Source organism: Electrophorus electricus, chromosome 11 (genome assembly GCF_041902795.1).
Source record: "Electrophorus electricus isolate QZ-2024a chromosome 11, ASM4190279v1, whole genome shotgun sequence".
Taxonomy (NCBI): Eukaryota; Metazoa; Chordata; class Actinopteri; order Gymnotiformes; family Gymnotidae; genus Electrophorus; species Electrophorus electricus.
In genome coordinates, this window is record NC_137507.1 from 8,017,501 (window position 1) to 8,025,288 (window position 7,788).

A 7,788-nucleotide genomic window follows, 5' to 3' on the forward strand; every position below is an offset into this window, starting at 1 on the left:
ACTTGGGATTGCTGGGTGTCGAGAGCAGAGGAGTGGAGGGTGCAGGGTGCAGTGATGGTGGATAAGGGAGCTCGGTGTCTGCCTAGGAAACAGTACAAGAGGGAAGCATTTGGCTGAGCTGACAGGGAGGCAGATGCCTGATCGATGGATTGGTGGGTGACTCTCAATCCAGCAATGCCACACTGCCACATGTTAAATACCTAATAAAAGACCGATGTCTGATTATCTTCTACCACCAGGAGTGTATTTGATCTGGTCAGTACTGATAGCCACTGAGTGCACGTGCAAAGTGCGTGTTTCCAATACAGGAGGGTTTGTGCTCTTATGTATATTACGACTTGCAAAGCATGGCTTGATGGCTTAGGGCAGAGAGGAGCAGCTTGCTGTGAAACTTTGTGTGACTGTATGACTAGGAATGAAAGTTTCTGATCTGCAGTGAAAAATACATCCCTCTCAGGCCTGGCATGGCACCTCATGATTTCATGCGACATCTGATCAGAAACACCATGTTGTGTAAACTGGGTTTGGTGTGGATGCACGCAGACCTCATAGTGTGTGTTTCTGTGTGTTTCTGCGAGTAATAAGATGGAAATACAGTGTTCACAAGGTCGCGATCTTTTAAAGCAAAGGCCAAGGTTGTATTTTATCATTAGCAGTTATTTTATTGTCATCAAAAGCTTAAATGTTTAATCTGTCTTATTTAAAGCTTGATGCTATTGAACATGCAAGGAAATCTGAATAAAAACAAGACAGTATATAAGAGACGAGGCCATCTCTTTGGTTTCAGTGCTTCAGTGACTGTCATGTGACCAATTATCTAATTCTGCAGTTTTTTTAATGCATTGTTGCTCAGTGCGATTTTCCAGTTGCGTTATCGTCAGTCTGAATGCAGTGTTTCCACACGGACAGCTCTTGCAGAGAGGGTGGATGTGTGTGTGAGTGTGTGCGTGCGTGCGTGTGTGTGTGTGTGTGTGTGTGTGTGTGTGTGAGTACACATCACCACTCCTCTGCACTCACAGCGATGCATTTAAGTGGTGAACATTCCCCCTCCTCTCCGTGTGAGAGAGCTTTCAGTCCACCCTGAGGGAGATGCACCGTGTGAGAATCTGCCATGTAACGAGTCCCTCGGTCTCTCCTCACAGCACAAATGCCTCTTAATTACTACCCAGAGAAGTGTGTGTCTTCATCACAGCAGACGCTCAGGCCACATGCTCGTGTTCTTACAGTCCACTGTGCATTCTGTGGTGTAGTCAGTTAAGAAGCTGGAGGTGGTGTGTGTGTGTGTGTGTGTGTGTGTGTGTGTGTGTGGTAGCACCTCTAACTGAAAATGCTGATGACGACTGCTAATTCATCACCAATGTAATCTACCCTTTTGAGCTTTTGACTGTGGTAGAAGCGCTTTGCTTGTAATGGTTCCGGTCGACATATGTTGTTTTGTTTTGTTGCGTAGTACTTTAGAGTAAAATGTCTGCAGTGAAGCGTTAAAGTGCTGTTGTTTTAATTTCTCTTTGCAAAGCAACATCTGCTAAAGTGTTTTTACCCCAAATGTAATACAGAAAAAAAAAACAGAGAAAAGACACACAAACAAGCTTTATTTCACTGACTTATATCAAATATCATAAAAGTAGAAGTTGTTGGTGACATCAGGAAACTGTAATAATTAAAGAACTATATAAAACTGTGTGTGGGGTGTGTGTGTGTGTGTGTGTGTGTGTGTGTGTGTGTGTGTGTGTGTGTGTGTGTGTGTGTGTGTGTGTGTGTGTGTATATGTGTGTGTGTGTGTGTGTGTGTATGTGTGTATGTGTGTGTGTATGTGTGTGTGTGTGTGTGTGTGTGTGTGTGTGTGTGTGTGTGTGTGTGTGTGTGTGTGTGTATATATGTGTGTGCTAGACACAGAGACACTTCCCTGCATGGCCCAAAACGTCAGAATGTACATGTTTAACATAATAGAGTAAGAGTGTGCATGTGTAACATGTAGTAGAGTCAGAATTTGAATGTGTAACATGCAATAGAGTCAGAATGTGCATGTGTAGCATGTAGTAGAGTCAGAATGTGCATGTGTAATATAGTAGAGCCAGAATGTGCATGTGTAACATAATAGAGTCAGAGTGTGCATGTGTAACGTAGTAGAGTCAGAATGTGAGTCTGTAACGTAGTAAAGTCAGAATGTGCATGTGTAACATGCAATAGAGTCAGAATGTGCATGTGTAACATGTAGTAGAGTGAGAATGTGCATGCGTAACATAAAAGAGTCAGGGTGTGCATGTGTAGCATGTAGTAGAGTCAGAATGTGCATGCGTAACGTAGTAAAGTCAGAATGTGCATGTGTAATGTAATAGAGTCAGAGTGTGCATGTGTAACATGTAGTAGAGTCAGAATGTGCATGTGTAACAAGTTTCAAGTTTGGTTTATTTGTCACATACATAGTCATACACAGTATAACTCGCAGTGAAATGGTTGAGAGTGCTCTGTCCAAACTGAGGAAAAAGAAAACAGGGGTGAATAAAGAAATATATATTCTATATATGTACAAAAATATATTAACAATGTATGTACAATATATGTATATTATGTTTAGATACACATATAACATAGTAGAGCCAGAATGTGCATGTGTAACATAATAGAGTGAGAATCTGCTTGTGCAACATGTAGTAGAGTCAGAATGTGCATGTTTAATATAATAGAATCAGTCTGCATGTGTAACAAAATAGAGTCAGAGTATGCATGTGTAACATGTAGTAGAGTCAGAATGTGCATGCGTAACGTAGTAAAGTCAGAATGTGCATGTGTAATGTAATAGAGTCAGAGTGTGCATGTGTAACGTGTAGTAGAGTCAGAGTGTGCATGTGTAACATGTAATAGAGTCAGAATGTGCATGAGTAACATAGTAGAGCCAGAATGTGCATGTGTAACATAATAGAGTCAGAGTGTGCTTGTGCAACATGTAGTAGAGTCAGAATGAGTATGTGTAATGTATTAGTCAGTGTGCATGTGTAACATGCAATAGAGTCAGAATGTGCATGTGTAACGTAGTAGAGCCAGAATGTGCATGTGTAACATAATAGAGTCAGAGTGCATGTGTAACATGTAGAAGAGTCAGAATGTGCACGTGTAACATAATAGAGTTAGAGTGTGCATGTGTAACGTAGTAGAGTCAGAATGTGAGTCTGTAATGTAGTAAAGTCAGAATGTGCATGTGTAATGTAGCAGAGTCAGAGTGTGCATGTGTAACGTAATAGAGTCAGAATGTACATGTGTAACATGTACTAGAGTCAGAATGTGCATGTGTAATGTAATAGAGTCAGAATGTGCATGTGTAATGTAATAGAGCCAGAATGTGCATGTGTAACGTAAAAGAGTCAGAGTGTGCCTGTGTAACATGTAATAGAGTCAGAATGTGTATGTGTAACGTAGTAGAGCCAGAATGTGCATGTGTAACATAAAAGAGTCAGAGTGTGCATGTGTAACATGTAGTAGATGCAGAATGTGCATGTTTAATGTAATAGAATCAGTCTGCATGTGTAACGTAGTAGAGTCAGAATGTGTATGTATAACGTAATAGAGTCAGAGTGTGCATGTGTAACGTAATAGAGTCAGAGTGTGCATGTGTAACAATAGAGTCAGAGTGTACGTGTAACGTACTAGAGTCAGAATGTGCATGTGTAATGTAATAGAGTCTGAGTGTGCTTGTGCAACATGTAGTAGAGTCAGAATGTGTATGTTTAATGTAATAGAATCAGTCTGCATGTGTAACGTAGTAGAGTCAGAATGTGCATGTGTAATGTAGTAGAGCCAGAATGTGCAGGTGTAACGTAAAAGAGTCAGAGTGTGCATGTGTAGCATGTAGTAGAGTCAGAATGTACATGCGTAACGTAGTAATGTCAGAATGTGCATGTGTAATGTAATAGAGTCAGAGTGTGCATGTGTAACATGCAATAGAGTCAGAATGTGCATGTGTAACAAGTTTCAAGTTTGGTTTATTTGTCACATACATAGTCATACACAGTATAACTCGCAGTGAAATGGTTGAGAGTGCTCTGTTCAAACTGAGGAAAAAGAAAACAGGGGTGAATAGAGAAATATATATTCTATATATGTACAAAAATATATTAACAATGTATGTACAATATATGTATATTATGTTTATATACACATATAACATAGTAGAGCCAGAATGTGCATGTGTAACATAATAGAGTCAGAGTGTGCATGTGTAACGTGTAGTAGAGTCAGAATGTGCACGTGTAACATAATAGAGTCAGTGTGCATGTTTAACATAATAGAATCAGAGTGTTTATGTGTAACATGTAGTAGAGTCAGAATGTGCTTGTATAACGTAATAGAGTCAGAGTGTGCATGTGTAACATGTAGTAGAGTCAGAATGTGAATGTCACGTAATAGAGTCAGAGTGTGCATGTGTAACATGCAATACAGTCAGAATGTGCATGTGTAACATAGTAGAGCCAGAATGTGCATGTGTAACATAATAGAGTCAGAGTGTGCTTGTGTAACATGAAGTAGAGTCAGAATGTGTATGTATAACGTAATAGAGTCAGAGTTTGCATGTGTAACGTAATAGAGTCAGAGTGTGCATGTGTAACATGTAGTAGAGTCAGAATGTGAATGTGTCATGTAATAGAGTCAGAATGTAAATGTGCAACGTAGTAGAGTCAGAATGTGCGTGTCTAATGTAGTAGAGTCAGTGTGTGCATGTGTAACGTAGTAGAGTCAGAATGTGAATGTGTAACGTAGTAGAGTCAGTGTGCATGTTTAACGTAATAGAGTCAGAGTGTGCATGTGTAACATGTAGTAGAGTTAGAATGTGTATGTATAACATAATAGAATCAGAGTGTTTATGTGTAACATGTAGTAGAGTCAGAGTGCGCATGTGTAACGTAATAGAGTCAGAGTGCGCATGTGTAACGTAATAGAGTCAGAGTGTGCATGTGTAACATGTAGTAGAGTCAGAATGTGAATGTGTCATGTAATAGAGTCAGAGTGTGCTTGTGTAACATAGTAGTCAGAATGTGCATGTGTAACATAATAGAGTCAGAATGTTAATGTGTCATGTAATAGAGTCAGAGTGTGCATGTGTAACATAATAGAGTCAGAATGTGCATGTGTAACATAGTAGAATCTGAATGTGCATGTGTAACGTAGTAGAGCCAGAATGTGCATGTGTAACATGTGGTAGAGTCAGAATGTGTATGTATAACATAATAGAGTCAGAGTGTGCATGTGAAACATGTAGAGTCAGAATGTGTATGTGTAACATAATAGTCAGAGTGTGCATGTGAAACATGTAGTAGAGTCAGAATGTGCATGTTTAACATAATAGAGTCAGAGCGTGCATGTGTAACATAATAGAGTCAGAGTGTGCATGTATAACATAATAGAGTCAGTGTGCACGTGTAACATAATAGAGTCAAAGTATGTGTAACATGTAGTAGAGTCAGAATGTGTATGTGCACATGTGCATGAGTAGCTTGTCAGTGCTCAGGTGAGTGAGACCTGAGTCTGGGCGGGGAACAGCCAGTGGGCTGGAACGATGCTGTCACACTGCCATGCTGTGTAAAATTTCATTCTGACATTTTGCAGTGTACCTGTTACAAAGCAGAATTACAACTGTGGTATTTTAAATGTGCGGCCATTTCCCCACTTAGATTTATTGTATCTTTCCTCACTTAGCTGTCATAACAAGCCAGCCCTTGGAAGTGCTTTCATTTCTTTTTGTCTTCAGTACAGTTTGTCAGTTTTTCTTGGACTTGTGTTATTCATTTGTGTTTATACTTGGAAACTAAACTCTGTGTTCCATACACACACTGTGGAACTAACACGCTCCAGTTAACACTTAAAAACGAACTGTCTGCGTCTATGCAGTCTCACCTGTTACCCAACATTGGTCCATGTTATAACGGGGGATAGCCACCTTTCTGTCTGTGCATAGTACTATCTGACATCTATAGTTCATAGTGGTTTATAACAGTCTAGGTTCATGGCACTGCTTTAGGGTGTTATAGCTATGAACTATCATAATGGAAGTGTAGTAAGTGGAACTCAGTGTACAGTTAATCAAAGCTCTGTACAATGAAACAAAGTCCTGGCAATTCATGGGATGATGAGTTAAAAATCTTCCAAATATTAAGGCAAAGAGATTTATAGACAGTCAATGAAAACTGTAATTAATAAGTCTAATACTGAATGCAGAATTCAATATTTGAACAAAAGGATAATTTAGAATCTGTTGGCCAAAGGGACCTGAAACAGTTCTCTTTGTGTCAGGCTCTTTCCTGCTGGGAGAAAATACCAAAGTCTTTTTAAAGTAATAACCGTATTCGACTGCTTCCAAAACAGCATTTGATGGTCACAGAATTTATGAATGTAGCAAGAACATTCCACAGTATTCTGCACTTCAGTTCAGACCAGATGTGAGGTGCCATAGTACTCGTTCAGGACCACTAATCAGACAGTGTCCAGGGTCTGCCCACCTTCCTACTGGTGTCAAACACATCTGACCTATTGCGTGGCCATCTCTGCAGATTTGACAGTGCAGTGGTGTGACCACTCAAATGTGCTGTTATAGCAATCATGAAAGTGATGGTTCTGAGTATCATAAGGTTCTGCTTCAACGGTGCGCGCAAAACGTTTTTTCGCCCCTCAAAGCTTTCATGCGCGCACGTAATTAAACACTATTTTCTTATTTTATTCCACTTTTTTTTTTCTGCGTAAAAATATGCATCAGTTCCCCGGGCATGTGTAGGGACGGCCCTGACAGCAGCTCTCGCTTTGTCTTGACAATGTTCCCACTCTCTGCTCATCCCTGACCCTGCTCTATTGTGGCCCGCTGACAGCAGGAGTGTGTGCCGCGTAATGAAGATGGCATGATCCTTAAAGGGTTCTGTACTGTTTGCCCCATTCCTTTCCTGTTCCTTCGCAGCTAACGCTTCTTTTTTGAGGAATTTTTAAAATCCCTCTCACGTGCTCAGCTCAACAGGCTTTTAGCAGGGAGATAACGTGCCTCAAGATTTCGGTTTGGTTCCTCCATGGTGTAGAGGGGCCATCAGACCGGCTTAGTTCATGCGGCCACGTAGGCTCACAGCAGAGTAGTGGGCATTGTATCAGAGTGAAGAAAGGCAGTAGTCTCCTGCATTAACTTTATTTTTATTCTCTCAGTTACTTAAGCTATATAAATGAAATCGGGGCATCTAGTTCGGTAGCCGAAACTGACATTTCTGGTGTAGACGATGGTTTGTCGTTATCAGTATACTAGTATATTAGCTCAGTGTTTGTCCATGACTGATGTATCGTGTTTGTATAAGGACTTTCGCTGTAATGTTGCAGCATGTCAAAATATTGCAGTGTATCAACATTATGTACTTATATGTGATCACTAATGTGAGAATAAAATTATTGAGAGAATAAAGTCCCTCTGTTAGTACTGGATGAAGGTGGTGGGTGTGGACTGGTCACATTATCCAGTGGTCCAGCACCTCCCCTGGAGAAGTTCTCTTTGGTATTGTCGGACGATTTCCCTAGAACACACACTCACACACACACACACACACACACACACACACACACACACACACACATCCTGCTCTACCCTTCCTGCACCACTTACACACACGCCTCAGTCTTACAAATACATTCCATTTGATGCTAATAAACTCGCGCTTCTCTGACTGCATTAGAGATTGTGTGTTTTTTTGCACTAACTCTGAGAACTCTGGGCTCTTGATTTAGGGCTGTTCTCTGAGCTCGCAGAGAGAACGGATTGCACAGAGA